At 47.1% G+C, this 14,341-nt stretch overlaps 1 protein-coding gene across 3 annotated transcripts in view; it reads left to right on the plus strand.

Moving 5' to 3' along the window:
• Positions 1–661: 661 nt before the first annotated feature.
• The window catches only part of ST6GAL1 (ST6 beta-galactoside alpha-2,6-sialyltransferase 1), a 150,168-nt gene continuing 136,488 nt past the window's right edge, over positions 662–14,341 (plus strand). The window contains exons 1-2 of one of the 3 annotated variants that reach the window (XM_055382102.2): positions 730–771; positions 12,444–12,523. The gene's annotated coding sequence lies outside the window, so the exon portion shown is untranslated. Of the gene's footprint in view, positions 772–12,443; positions 12,524–14,341 lie in introns of all 3 variants that reach the window. The other 2 variants (XM_019024128.4, XM_055382099.2) reach the window with 2 other exon arrangements.

Genomic DNA, 14,341 nt, shown 5'->3' on the forward strand with positions numbered 1-14,341 from the left:
AGGTTAATGCCAAACGCAGTGAAAGATTTTGTTCTTTCCTATTCTAGATAAGAGCAACACGAGTCTTCGGAGAGGTTAAACGACTTCGTCAGGGTCTCGCAGTCAGCCTGTAGCAGAGACCGGGTGTACAGCGCCCGCATGTTAGGACCGAAAGCCGGACCCTGCTGGATTGACCCCTCGCGGCCAAGCGGGGAAGAGGCATTTAGGGGTCCTTGCGCAGCCGCGTGGCCCCTCCCACTCGGCCCTCGATCCACCCTCCTTGAGGGCAGGCAGAATTCTAGCATCACCCAGTGCCTTCATCAGGAATCTTTAACCCCAAGCCCGCTCGCTAGCGACCTCCAGGCCGGTTTGGGGCGCGGTGTGGCCGGTGGCGAGAGGTGGAGTGGGGGCGGAGACCGACCCAGTCTTCGCAACTCTATTTGCATACGGAGGCGACTCGCTTCCTTCCCGCCCCTCCGCCGCGCTCTTCTTCCTTCCTTCTCCAGTCCCTTCCACTCTGCGTCTTCTGTCCCCCGTTCTTCCCCAGCGGACCCCTCCTTCGAGACTCCCTAGTGGGGTTCCCAGCTCCCGGGCGATCCTGCCCTTGCCGAGCGCGTTTTCTGGAGTCACCTGGGGGAGGGGAGTCCTGGGCAGGGCCGGGCTGGGGAAGACGCCTGGGGCACTGCCCGGCGTTAACAAAGGGAGCCGGTACCGACCGGCGTGGGCGCGGAGCGGGCGGCCGCCACCGAGCGTGCTGAGCAACCGCAGCCTCCGCGGCCGAGAGTGCAGCGAGTGAGTAGGGGGTGCGGTGGGCGGCGGCGCGGCCCGGGCTATCCCGGGAGGAGTGTGATGCAAAGGGGCGCGGGAGGATAGCGGAGCCGCGGGGTCCGCGGCGCGCGTAGGGCGCAGGGAATCTCTTTCCAGCTCCGCCTCAGCTGCCTTGGCTCCGGGGCTGGCCGCCTTTTGGTTGGGGGTGTGTGCATTTTTGTCCGGGCCAAAGGGCCACCCTGGCTTCTCTCTGGCTCCGCGAGCCTGCGGATCCACAACAAACCCACGTGCGCGCAGCCCCGGGGAACACGGATTTCTCCACGGCACCGTCAGTATTGGGTGGGGTGGCGGGGGGGCAGTGCGCCTTGCAGAGTCCGGTTCCTTCAAATCCTGCCTTCTGGGTTTACGGATCGACAAATTGAGGCCCGCGGCAGCGGAGGGGGCACAGGCACCATAACAAACGCACGTGCGCCCTGCCTGGAGAGCTGGACGCACTGCATACCCTTAGGGGCCGCCCTGCGGTGCCGGGCCATTGTCTCAGCCTCGGGGGAGGGAGTGGCTCTAGAGGCGCCACTTGCTGGAAGAGGGCGAGAGAGACATTTAAAAGGTACCGCTTGGGCATCAGACTAAACTGCCAGACTTAAAAAGGGAAACCAAAACAAGAAAGCAGCTACAAAAAGGTTACTCCAGGCTGAGTCGGTCCCCGGCCGTGGCGCATTCTTTTGGGTGAAGTGGACCACCCCTCACCTTCACCCCTGGAGGTCTCTTAGAGATGTGGTTGGGTTAAGGGTCTAAGGGTGCCCCTCAAAAAAAGAGAGTGCTGGGCGCACTATTGTCCCCGCGCTCCGGCGATTGCCTCTGTGGGGATATTTTGGTCGCCTCCTCAGCCTGCGGGAAGAATGTACGAGTCGCCCAGTGCGGTCTTGCTCTTTGCCTCTGAGGCCCGTGTCCGTGTGCCCAGACACCCCAGACGTTGACTAGCCCCTTTTGGCTTGTTAATGCATTTTCGCAAGCAAGGCCAGCCGAGACCTCGTGTTCTAGCTGGGGACGTACAATTTTCAGTTCTGAGTTTATTTGAAAGAAATTCCGAGGTCCGGAAAGAGAGGACTCTTGTTTGTTTTGCTTTTTCTTTGCTTACATATGCTCAGCTCAGCTTTGCAGATGTTAATCAGACACAATCTGCAGCAGGGAGATGGTTTCGCGGTGAATTGGTCTCTGAGGCGATGGTGTTGGTGCAGGTTGTGGGCGTGCAGTGTGAGCAGGAATGGAGGCGCCGCCGCCCCAGTGTGTGCCTGCTGAGCGGGCGGGCTGCTGCCTCACCTTGGCTAGTGTGGCTGAAGATTAACCTGTCCCCGGGGGGAACTGGAGAGCCTCCAATCCTATTCCGCTGTTATTGAAAAGGTCTAGAGAGCATCTAGGGAGCCTTCTCATTTTACAGGCAGGAAGCTGAGGCCGGAGAGTTCTGCCACTTGTCCAAGTTTAAACCGGGCGAAACGGGCCACAGAGAGAACACTTGAGTGTGGGTCTCCCAACTCCCACTGCATCGCTCAGCGGGCAACTAAAGGCAAAACCGGGATTCTGTGATTGGCTTAAAAGGTAGTGGCCTTAGGCAGAATAGGGTGAAACAAAGAGTAATTCAAATAGAAAGCTGCACCCTTCCATTATCCCTTTCAAGAATTCTTTATTCTGTTGAGAAAAATAGATTTAGTAATTCCTTACTCTCCTTCAAGCCTTTCAAAAGCTTAGTTATTTTTCTCTCCTGGCTGCCCCTTCCCCTCAAATTGGAATAAGGCCAGCTACGGAGACTCAGATGTTTTGCCTCTCATCCTTGTGCCAGGAGGCCTTTGTTTGGGCAAAAGCATGGGCTGTTGACATCAGCCCCACGGGGAAGAAAGTGTGTCTTAGCAAGCTACTCCTGAGCCACTTGTGGGAGAACAAAGCATTGTTTTCACTGATCTTATTAAAGTTACTTTTTTTTAATGAGAGTCCCATGGAAGTAGCTGCTTATTTTTGTATTTGGCAGAGAAGTAGGAAAACCAAAAAAACACTGAGAAGCCGGATTTCCCCAAAGTTAACATGTTGTTTTGCACTGTCCCTGTTATCTCCTAGTTACACTTGTTTCTTTTCCTTAGAGTTTCCAGCGTGTTTCACTTTCAATGTGATTCTGGTAGCAACAGGAGGCAGCTGGATGCCTAGGCAGATAGGGTCGGGTACCCGGTGAAACCCCCACCTCCAGGCCAAAGACAGTTTAAAGCCTGAAAGCCAAGCTACGAGTTAAATCCTCAGACCAGAGTGAGAACTTGTCTGTTTGGCGTGCTTTCCCCTAATTGATCCCTACCTTTCACCTGTTTTACATATACCCACCTTTTCCTAATTGATTTTCTACGCTGTCGTGCCCACCTTTGAGTGGTGTCTTTGCTTTAATCTTTTTTGCATACTCACAAACCGGTCAGCATGCACTCCCTATTCTGAGTCCATAAAAGGCCCCTGACCCAGCCACATTGGGGAACTTTTCCGTCTTCAGGTAGGGGACCAACCCGGTGTCCCCTCTCTGCTGAAAGCTGTTTTCAACACTCAATAAAATTCTTATCTGCCTTCCTCTCCCTTCAATGTCCAGTGTATCCTCATTATCCTTTGGTGTGGTGCAAGAGCTCGGAACCACCGAACGCGGGTACAAGCTATAATACAGTGAGCTGGGACACACCTGCATGGCCGAGCGAGCACAGGTGGGGCGTTGCTGGCCCGAGGACCAAGAAGAAAAATCCTACATCAATTCCTCTTGGCACTGCAGTATAGTTTTCTCACCAGGACGCTGACCCTGTAAGGAACTTCAGAAATCATGTGACTGGACCCTTTTACTTTCCAGATGGGAAAAGTGAGGCCTAGAGAAGAGAAATTGCTTGCCCAATGATACACAACAATGCGTGGTCTGCTTTTAGTGCACCTTTTTGCGTAAAAGGGAAATGGTTGCATCAAACCAGTAGTTGTTGGTACTCCAGAGAAAAGCCAAAGTTATGGTTGTTATAACAACACCCTTTAAGTCAGAGAACCAATTCCTTATGGATTTAAATAGGTTTGGTTATTAAGCAAAGCCAGGGATCCCAGTAGTAGGTATGCTGAATAGTGCAGTTATCTCTGGGGATCAGCTTTCTTTAGTGTTTGCTGAACGGTTCACTTTACTCTTGTGCTGGGTTCCTCCATGTCTCTGTCTTGTGCTTCCCCATTTAGGGGCTGCTTTGTATGAAATCATAAGGCAAGAGGCAGTGAGAAGACAGAAGAGAGAGGCGCCACTTAGCTGTTCATGCTACTTAACCTCTTGGGCTCCAGTTTCCTTCTTTGTACAGTGAGAGTTCTCCTTGCCCAGTCTCTGCACAGGCTGTTCCAGCGGAGCGGAAGATGCTCAGGCCATAGGAGGGGTTTGGGGTCATCTTCCTGTCTCTGGTATTACTTTAAAACCAGCAGGCTGGGCCAGGTGCGGTGGCTCACTCCAGTAATCCCAGCACTTCAGGAGGCCGAGGAGGGAAGAGTTCGAATTCCTTGAGCTCAGGAGTTTGAGACCAGCCTGAGCAACATAGTGAGACTACCTCCCCCACCACCATCTCTACAAAAAATAAAAGAACAAAATTAGCTGGGCATGGTGGCGCACCCCTGTGGTCCCAGCTACCTGGGAGGCTGAGACAGGAGAATCGCTGGAGCCTGGGAGGTGGAGGTTGCAGTGAGCCGCGATCTCACCACTGTACTCCAGCCTGGGGACATAGCGAGACCCTGTCTCAAAAACAGAAAATAAAACAAAACAACAACAACAGAAAACCCGCAGGCTGCCTCTTCGTTGTGTAAAGTGAGGGGAGTAAGGTGTATGAATCTCCTGGGGTTGTTGAAGGCATTAAGTCACATGATGCATTCTTATGACTGGTCAGACCTCTTGGCAGGCTTGAGTGCTTACCAGCTTTTAAAAAATTTTATTTATTTATTTATTTATGTATTTATGTATTTATTTATTTTTTCAGACGGAGTCTCGCTCTGTTGCCCAGGCTGGAGTGCAGTGGTGCAATCTCGGCTCACTGCAAGCTCCGCCTCCCAGGTTCACGCCATTCTCCTGCCTCAGCCTCCTGAGTAGCTGGGACTACAGGTGCCTGCCACCACGCCCGGCTAATTTTTGTATATTTAGTAGAACCGGGGTTTCACCTTGTTAGCCAGGATGGTCTCGATCAAAAATTTTATTTTTTTTAAACTTTTATTTTGGGTTCAGAGGTACATGTGCAGGTTTGTTATACAGGTAAACTTGTGTCATGGGGGTTTGGTGTACAGAGTATTTAGTCACTCAGGTACTAAACCTAGTACCCAGTAATTATTTTCCCTGCTCTGTTTCCTCCTCCACCCTTCAGGAAGGCCCTGGCGTCTGTTGTTTCCCCTCTTTGTGTCCACGTGTTCTCATTATTTAGCTCCCACTTATAAGTAAGAACATGTGGTATTGATTTTCTGCTCCTGCATTAGTTTGCTAAAGATAATGACCTCCAGCTCCATCCATGTTCCTGCAGAGGATATGATCTCATTCTTTTTTATGGCTGCATAGTATTCCATAGTATATATATGTACCACATTTTCTTTATCTAGGCTACTGTTGATGGGTATTTAGGTCTTTGCTGTTGTGAATAGTGCTGCAGTGAACATCTGCGCTCATGTGTCTTTATGGTAGAACAATTTATATTCCTTCGGGTATTTACTCAGTAATGGGATTGCTGGGTCAATGGTAGTTCTATTTTTAGTTTTTCGAGTAATCCCCGCACTGCTTTCTACAAAGGTTGAACTAATTTACACTCCCACCAACAGTGTATCACCATTGCCTTTTCTTTGCAACCTTGCCAGCATCTGTTACTTTTTGACTTTCTGATAATATCCATTCTGACTGGTGTGAGACCAGCTTTTGAAGTGGTAGGGAATGTTAGTGGGAGAATGACCTCATAGGGTAAGCTCATGTGCTCAGATTAGAGGACCTCACCTGTCACAAACAGGTGTAAAGCAAGGCCTGCCAAACTATCAAGGGAGGCTTTGAGCAGTTGTGAAGTTTGTGTGACTCTAAGGTGACTAGAACTAGTAAAAAAAAGAAAAAAATTAAAACCAGAACCTTCACACATAAGTGAGTAAAATCTCAAGTCATTCTATTTATGTATTCTGTATTTACTGACAAACAGGTGGTGGGGGTGGAGGGGATCTTGTGCTTAGCCTGGGATTACAAAGAGCATGGAGACCCACCCATTCTTTGTCCGAGGGAAGTCCAGCCTAGCTCCACCACCCTTGCTTAAAACACTTTTGGCTCTCCCTTAGAAATTGCCCTCAGGAGCTCAGAGAAAATTGATCTAATTTGTCTCAGTATTGACCTCTGGGGTCCCCTTCTCTTCATGAATAAAGGCAAGAGCAGGTGGTAAATGACAGAGTACAAGAGGGAAGGCTTCAGAGAAAATCTGGCCCTCCATAAATATGAGGACATGGTTGCATTAAAAATATACAGGAATAATTCATTAATGAAATTCACAGTAATTGTTCTGGACCATTAGATTCCTGAGAATTTAGACAGGGAATTAGTTGCTCCGATGTAGTATCAGTGATTTGTTCTATAAGAACTGAATTAGAGGCAAATGAATTTTTTCTTGCTTGTCTGCAGAAAACTATACGATGGCAGTCTGACTCCTATAGGTGTATTTTTGATAGGCTTATATGTAACAGTAGCATTGAACAGTACAGTTTCACCATATTAAAATACTGAGATGATTTTCTAAGTAATTATTATACCAGAAAGGTCAGGTTAGCCTTCAGAATCAATGTAGTGATTTAAATTTTATTTATTCTGATTATAAAAATAAAGCTAGGGGCTGGGCACAGTGGCTCATGCCTGTAATTTCAGCACTTTGGGAGGCTGAAGCAGCTGGATCACCTGAGGTCAGGAGTTCAAGACCAGCCTGGCCAACATGGTGAAACCCCATCTCTACTAAAAACACAAAAATCAGCCAGACATGGTGGGCGGGTGCCTGTAATCTCAGCTACGTTGGAGACTGAGGCAGGAGAATCGTTTGAACCCTGGAGGCGGAGGTTGCAGTGAGCCAAGATTGTATTACTGTACTCCAGCCTGGGTGACAGAGCAAGACTGTCTCAAAAAAAAAAAAAAAAAAAAACTTGGCCGTTGAGGATAATTTGGAAAGTACTGTACAAAAAAACATAGAGAAACAGAAAAAAATTCCACTATCCAAAGACAACCCCTCTTAACAGTTGGCAATTTTCCTTCTTCTTTTTTTTTAAATGGATTTATTTTTTGTAAATGGTTGAGAACATACTGTATGTGCAGTTATGTCTCTTGCCTTCTTGCTTAACCTTCCCATATATACATTTCATGGTTAACATTGCATTAAAGCTGTATCCTTTCATTCGTCACCCATATCAGCTGTTCGGCGTATCCAAGGTTGTGTGGGCCCCTGGGATCTGATCATTTCAGTGAAGGCCTATAAAATTTCAGGAGCCTCCAACTGCCTCTGCCTTTCCCACCATTGCCTCAGGTGTTCAGCCATCACCCGTCGGTTCTTTAGAAGTCTACAGGTACTGACAGTACAGTGGGGAGAGAAGAGGCCTGCACATGGCCTTGAGTTCCAGTCTGCCCTTGTGACCTTCAAAAACTTAACTTTAATACCCCAGTCTTCAACATCTGCATATGTTAAATGAGCAACTCCAAGGTCACTTATTAATTTATTCACCATATATTTCAGTGCCCACTCTAAACCAAAGACAAATAAGAAGAGCTTAGTTTTTTAGAAGCTCCTAGTTCAAAGGAGGAGGCAGGGGTAACAAGAGATTAGTGCAGGATGCCGTGCAACCTTGAGGAGGGAGCCACCAATGACTGGAGCAGTGGGAATGGCCTCCTGCATGAGGCCACACTGGACAGCCAACCACATCTAACTTTCTCTTGCTGTAATTGACACTGTGATTAAAATATCTGTGAAGAGCCAGGTGTGGTGGCTCACTCCTGTAATCCCAGCACTTTGGGAGGGTGAGGCAGGCAGATCACCTGAGATCAGGAGTTCGAGACCAGCCTGGCCAACATGGTGAAACCCTGTCTCTACCAAAAATACAAAAAACAGCCAGGCGTGGTGGCGGGTGCCTATAATCCCAGTTACTCAGGAGGCTGAGGTGGGAGAATTGCTGGAACCCAGTAGGCAGAGGTTGCAGTGAGCTGAGATCACACCACTGCACTCCAGACTGGGTGACAGAGCAAGCCTGTCTCAAAATGAAATGAAATGAAGTAAAATAAAATATTCATGAAGAAATCTCTGTTCATTTTCCAGATGATTCCCATAGGATAGTCCTAAAGTTGAAATTACCGGGTTATACTTTAAAGGGTATGACCATTTTTAAAACTTCATGGATTTAGTTCAATTACCTATAAAGTCTTAAAGTAGCTAAATATATATTGTGGGAATGGGAAAAACTAACAGCACGAGCAAGTCGGGATTTGCTTTCTTGCCCACTATGTATCACCTATGTAGACTTGGACAAGCTACTTAAGCTTACTAAGCTTCAATTTCCTTCTCTGTAAAATGGGGATAACAGACCTTATCTCATAGGGCGATTATGAGCATTAGATGAAATCATGGGTAAAAGGTTCAGTACGGTGCCAGGTATACAAGAAGCATTCAGTTAAGTAATAGCTGTTATTGTTATAACTGAGGTTTTCACAAGCCGCACACTTTTGCTCCTGATATTTTTTCTTACCATGACAGCAGGCCATTGTTTGGTTTTCTGTGCTGAGGGAAGCGGAAAATTAATTAAAATGGAAACCCCCACCAAGTGACAAGTTGAGAGAGAAAAATGATCGTTCACATGATGCATAAAAAAAAAATAAAAAGTCTTTTTTATTATGGAAAATTTCAAACATACAAAAGCACAAAGAAGAGTGTAAGGAACCCTATATCATATCACCTGCCTTCAACTATGACTGAAACGCATGGCTGATCCGTAACCCCATCGTCAACCCCAGATTACGTGCAAGTACATCCCAGACATCTTATCAGCTGAGCCATAGCTATTTCAGTCACATGATGCATATTTGAGGCACTGAGTTGTGCTGGCTAAGAGCCTGCCTCTGCTGTCGCAGTCATGGGACTGTGTGTGTGTATGTGTGTGTAGGGAGGATTGGCAGTTAGGAGAGAGACAGAAAGTCAACCTAGTACCTTTAGGGAGGATTGGGAGTTAGGAGAGAGACAGAAAGTCAACCTAGGACCTTTAGGGAGGATTGGGAGTGAGGAGAGAGACAGAAAGTCAACCTAGGACCTTTAGGGAGGATTGGGAGTTAGGAGAGAGACAGAAAGTCAACCTAGGACCTTTAGGGAGGATTGGGAGTTAGGAGAGAGACAGAAAGTCAACCTAGGACCTTTTTTTTTTTTTTCTTTTTTGAGACAGGGTCTCGCACTGTCACCCAGGCTGGAGTGCAGTGGGATGATCATGACTTGCTGCAGTCTCTGACCTCCCAGGCACAAGCGATCCTCCTGCCTCAGCTTCCGAGTAGCTGGGACTACAGGCACGCACCACCACACCCAGTTAATTTTATTTATTTTTTTTGTAGAGATGGGTGTCTCACCGTGTTGCCCAGGCTTGAACTCCTGGGCTCAACCGATCCTCCTGCCTTGGCCTCCCAAAGTGCTGGGATTACAGGCATAAGCCACTGTGCCCAGCTTCCAACCTGGGCACTTCTTAAGCTTTACTGCCCAAGTAAGGAGGCCTTGCTGTGTCACAAACAGACAGGGTGGAAGGAGCACTGAATTCGGAGTCAGGAAACCTGATTTCAAATAAGGGCCCCACCCCTTAATGGATTTATGCTTTTGGAAAGTGACTTTTGAATTTCTTGGAGCATATTTGTAAACATTTTGTGAGTATTAAATGAGATAACCCATGTGACAGCTCAAGTGGCTCAATATGAGTTGGACCTAAATCAGACTCGAGCCCAGCCTTCCCTTCCTGAGAGGCAGCCTCCATATGCAGTTTAGGTCCCTGACTGCCACCTGCAGCCTCACCAGAATGCATTCAGGGAGCATTGCTGCCGGTCTCTCATGCTGAAGATGTGGTAGTAGCTCAGATGAGCACCTGACACACACAACGCCCCATGCTTGCAAATCTCCCATCCCCTCTGTTAGTTAGCCCCTTCCCTCTGCTTTATGGATGAGGATGGGGGACCTAGAGAAGGTCCCAGTCCTTGGTAGCAGGCCGTCTCTCACACCCCGTCTATGGGAAGACAGGGTCCCTTTTCTACCTCTGACTTTGATGATTCTTGGTCTCCTCTAACTTGCTGTTACACCCAAGTAGGAATTTTTGACTCAAATAAAATAGGAAAGTCGATCCGATTTAGTAATCAAGTCAAAGTCCTCTCCTTAATCCACTGGGACACCCATTATTTCAAGACCTGGACTGTGACTTGTGGTCTCTGGCTGTTGGTGGCTAGCTCTGTGACCTTGGACAAATGCATGCCACCCTGGGTATGCCACCTCAGAGAATCAACTCTCAGCCCCGTGCAGCCCCTTCCAGCTCTGAGATTATCAAATGAAACATACATGTAAGACTGGGAGGCTTCTTCACATAAATAATAAATGAAATGGTTTTTTTTTAGAGTATTCAAATGGGGTAAAAAATTAACCCCTCAGCTTATGCCATTCCTCCCTCATTCCACTTCTCTTTGCAATGACTACTGTTTGCAGTTTGATGTCTGTCCTTCTAGCCTTCTAGCCCCTTTGTACACATTTATATATGTATTTGTGGTTATATGCAAATACGTTTTTAAAACTCAGTAGATGGATTACAATCAAACTTGTTCAACCCGTGGCATGGGGGCCGCATGTAGCCCAGGATGGCTTTGAATGCGGCCCAACACAAATTCGTAAACTTTCTTTAAAAATTATGAGTTTCTTTGTGTTTTTCTTTTTTCTTTAATCTCATCAGCTATCATTAGTGTTAGTGTATTTTATGTGTGGCCCAAGATAATTCTTCCAATGTGGGCCCAGGGAAGCCAAAAGATCGGACATTCCTGGCATTATACTCGTCCATTTACAAACTTGCCTTGTTCATTTTACTGTGTGTATTGGAGGTCTTCCCATGTCAGTGTTTATTTTTTTTTCATAGCTGCATTGCATTCTATATTTTGAATGTGTTTACCTTACCAATCTTCTGTTGATGGACATTTATGTATTCCCATAAAAATATATTTCTAAGTGTTTTTAGACCTCAAACATATGGAGAGATGGTTGTGAATGTCAGTGGGTTAAATGAACCTAGTCCATCAAGTTCTGGAAAGGATGGTGAGAGAGTGGGCACAGAAACACTGGGGTCTGCACTCTGGAAAGCTGAATTGAAGGGCTCTGAGGAAGCTACCAAGAGGCTGTTTGCATGGAAGGTTATTTTTGGAGATAGCCTGCCTGGTTTGGTGTCCTCAGCTTCAAGTGCAAAAGCCAAGCTGCGTCATCACGTTCCCCTCCCCCTCCCACCATCCTTAGGCCTTCCAAGTTTGTTTCTGGTCTCAGGGTCAGGAACAGGACCTCGTGGGAGAACTGGCACTTAAGTGGTAGGGAGGGAGGAGAGAGAACTGAAGAAAAGGAGTGTTTGATCTCGGGCTCTGGAGGAGGAATTGTTACAGTTATATTGTACTTTGTCTGGTTGTTCAAACCTACCTGGAGTGTTAATGCTTCCCTGGGTCCCCTCCAGAGAGTGATAAAATGATGCATACCCAGAAATTGGCTACTTGGATGACAGTGGCTTAGGACAACATATCGGAGGTGGAATAAATGTGGAAACTAGGACTTTCTAGTCTGCAAGAGATAAAAATAAGAGGCATCCTTTTCATGTGGAAGAAATCACACTTCATTACAGTCACACTGAGTGGCTGCTGCAGAGGGGAGAAGCAAGATGGGAGGGGGGTGAGGAGGGGAAAGAGTTGCAGGAAAACAAATAAGGAAGAACTGACTTAACGGAGCTACCCAACAGTGGAACAAGCTATGTTACAAGGAAGCCACTGCCGTGTTATAAAGTGATCCAAGCAAAAGTTGCAAGTAGGCTGGGCACGGTGGCTCACGCCTGTAATCCCAGCACTTTGGGAGGCTGAGGCAGGCGGATCATGAGGTCAGGAGATCGAGACCATCCTGGCTAACACAGTGAAACCCCGTCTCTACTAAAAATACAAAAAATTAGCCCGGCGTGGTGGTGGGTGGCTGTAGTCCCAGCTACTCGGGAGGCGGAGGCAGGAGAATGGCGTGAACCCAGGAGGCGGAGCTTGCAGTGAGCCGAGATCGTGCCACTGCACTCCATCCTGGGCGACAGAGCAAGACTCTGTCTCAAAAAAAAAAAAAAAGTTGCAAGTAAACTTGTTTGCCATCAGAGGACTTCTGCATTGCAGAGGGGTTGACCTCAATGCCCACTTAGGCCACCTCCAGCTTTGAGAGTCTGTGACTATGGGGCAAGAAGCACAAAGGTGCAAACTAGAACTAAAGGGTTGGGACAAGTTATAGACAATGTAATGAAGTAGTTTTCACCTGCTCTGAAAAGGGAATAAGATGGAAGCCATCAAAGGAGGCTTAAGCCTTGTTTCCCTTGGATCTTGGCAACTCTCTCCCTGTTCTGTCCTTGGCTTCAGCTCCCTTTGACCTTGTATTCTTAAATTATTTCCACAGGAATAAATACCTTACATACACTTTAGATGATCAGGAAATCTGGCACCTGGAAAAGAACTGCATGTCCCAGGAGGATGGTTGTAAGTTTTTTTCATTGCAGTCTTTGTAAATCTGCATCCGTCTGTTGGTTGATGGAGTTTTCCTTTGTACAGTGCCGAGCTTCCAGCTTTAATTTTAGGAACGCTGTACCCTTTACAACCTCTCGATGGTCCTCTGTGCTGGAATTGAGGGCACCCACCGTGTTTAAGGCTGATCCCTTTCTTTCCTGCAAGTGAAGAAGAATGTTTTGACTTAAGTCTTAACCAAGTCTGGTGAAGGAAACGTGGCAAAATTTACCATCTTCTGGGCTTTTGCTGTGTGCCTGGCCCTGATTAGGCATGTTGTGTGTTCTCTCATCCAATCATCATAGGAAGATCTGCTGTGTCGGTATCATTAGCTCCATTTTGCAAATAAGAAAACCAAGCTTCAGAAAGGGCTAGAAACTCATCCAAAGTTTCAGGTGCCCACCACTACGCCCAGCTAATTTTTGTATTTTTAGTAGAGATGAGGTTTCGCCGTGTTAGCCAGGCTGGTCTCAAACTGCTCACCTCAGGTGATCCACCAACCTCGGCCTCCCAAAGTGCTGGGATCACAGGTGTGAGCCACTGTGCCGGGACTGCAGTGCTCATTTTTAGAACATAGATCCAAATAATCCCCATAGTCTGTTGCTTCCAGAGCTTAGTTGAAGGCAGATATGCACATATTAATTACAATATAGTGTGATAAATATTATGATTTGGGTGTGCACAGATGATGGGAAGAAGATCCGGTAAGTTTGGGAAAGATTTCTGGAAGAGGCAACACACAAGCTGTGTCTTAGAAAGTAGCTGTTAGCCTCTGGGAAATGAGCATTTTTGAGGCAGGGGAAGGCTGCAGGAGCAAAGATTTGAGGGTGAGAAATGGCTCATTGTATATGTCAGGGAAACACTAGCAGGTTGATATTCCTGGAGAGAAATGCATGAGGCATGAAGTGGCGGGACTTGAGGCTGGAACCATTACATGCGTTATTTAATAGAATTTTCATAACACTGCATACACTATTATTATCTCAATTTTTTATTTTACTTTGTTTATTTATTTATTTATTTTTAGACAGAGTCTCGCTCTTGCTCAGGCTGGAGTGCAGTGGTGCGATCTCGGCTCACTGCAACCTCCGCCTCTCGGGTTCAAGCCATTCTCCTGTCTCAGCCTCCTGAGTAGCTGGGATTACAGGTACACACTACCATGCCTGCCTAATTTTTGTATTTTTAGTAGACATGGGGTTTCACCATGTTGGTCAGGCTGGTCTCAAACTCCTGACCTCATGATCCGCCAGCCTCAGCCTCCCAAAGTGCTGGGATTACAGGCATGAGCCACCATGCCTGGCCTATTATCTCAAATTAATAGGCGAGGAAACAAAGGTTGAAGGAGATTCAGTGACTTGCTCAAAGTCAGAACGTGAGTGTGTTGAGTTGCGTGGACTTGAACATAGGCCTGCTTGCCTCCAGAGCCAATGTCTCAGCCTCCACTTCAGTGCCTGCAGAGGCAGGCTGTGAAGGTCTGGCTTGCTGGCTAAGACGATTGTTCCCTCTCTTTTAATGTTTCAAGGACAACATCCCTTGCCGAATCCTCTTCTTTCAACCTGCCTCATGGTGTTACCCAATTTTTTGTTAAATTGGGACTAGTGGGTCTGATGTTGACAGGTTTTCTGAGTCTTGGTTCTAGGGTTCACCTTCCTTTTTATCCAGCCAATCAGTAATCCAGAAATCTTCAAATAAAATCTTTATGTGCCCAACCATGTGTGAAGAGGGAGAAGATTCATCTCGTTTCTCAAAAGATCCAGGTTTATTTGTGAGCCCAGGTAGTGCCTGCGAATCCTT

The sequence above is a fragment of the Gorilla gorilla genome, chromosome 2, assembly GCF_029281585.2.
Source record: "Gorilla gorilla gorilla isolate KB3781 chromosome 2, NHGRI_mGorGor1-v2.1_pri, whole genome shotgun sequence".
Lineage (NCBI taxonomy): Eukaryota > Metazoa > Chordata > Mammalia > Primates > Hominidae > Gorilla > Gorilla gorilla.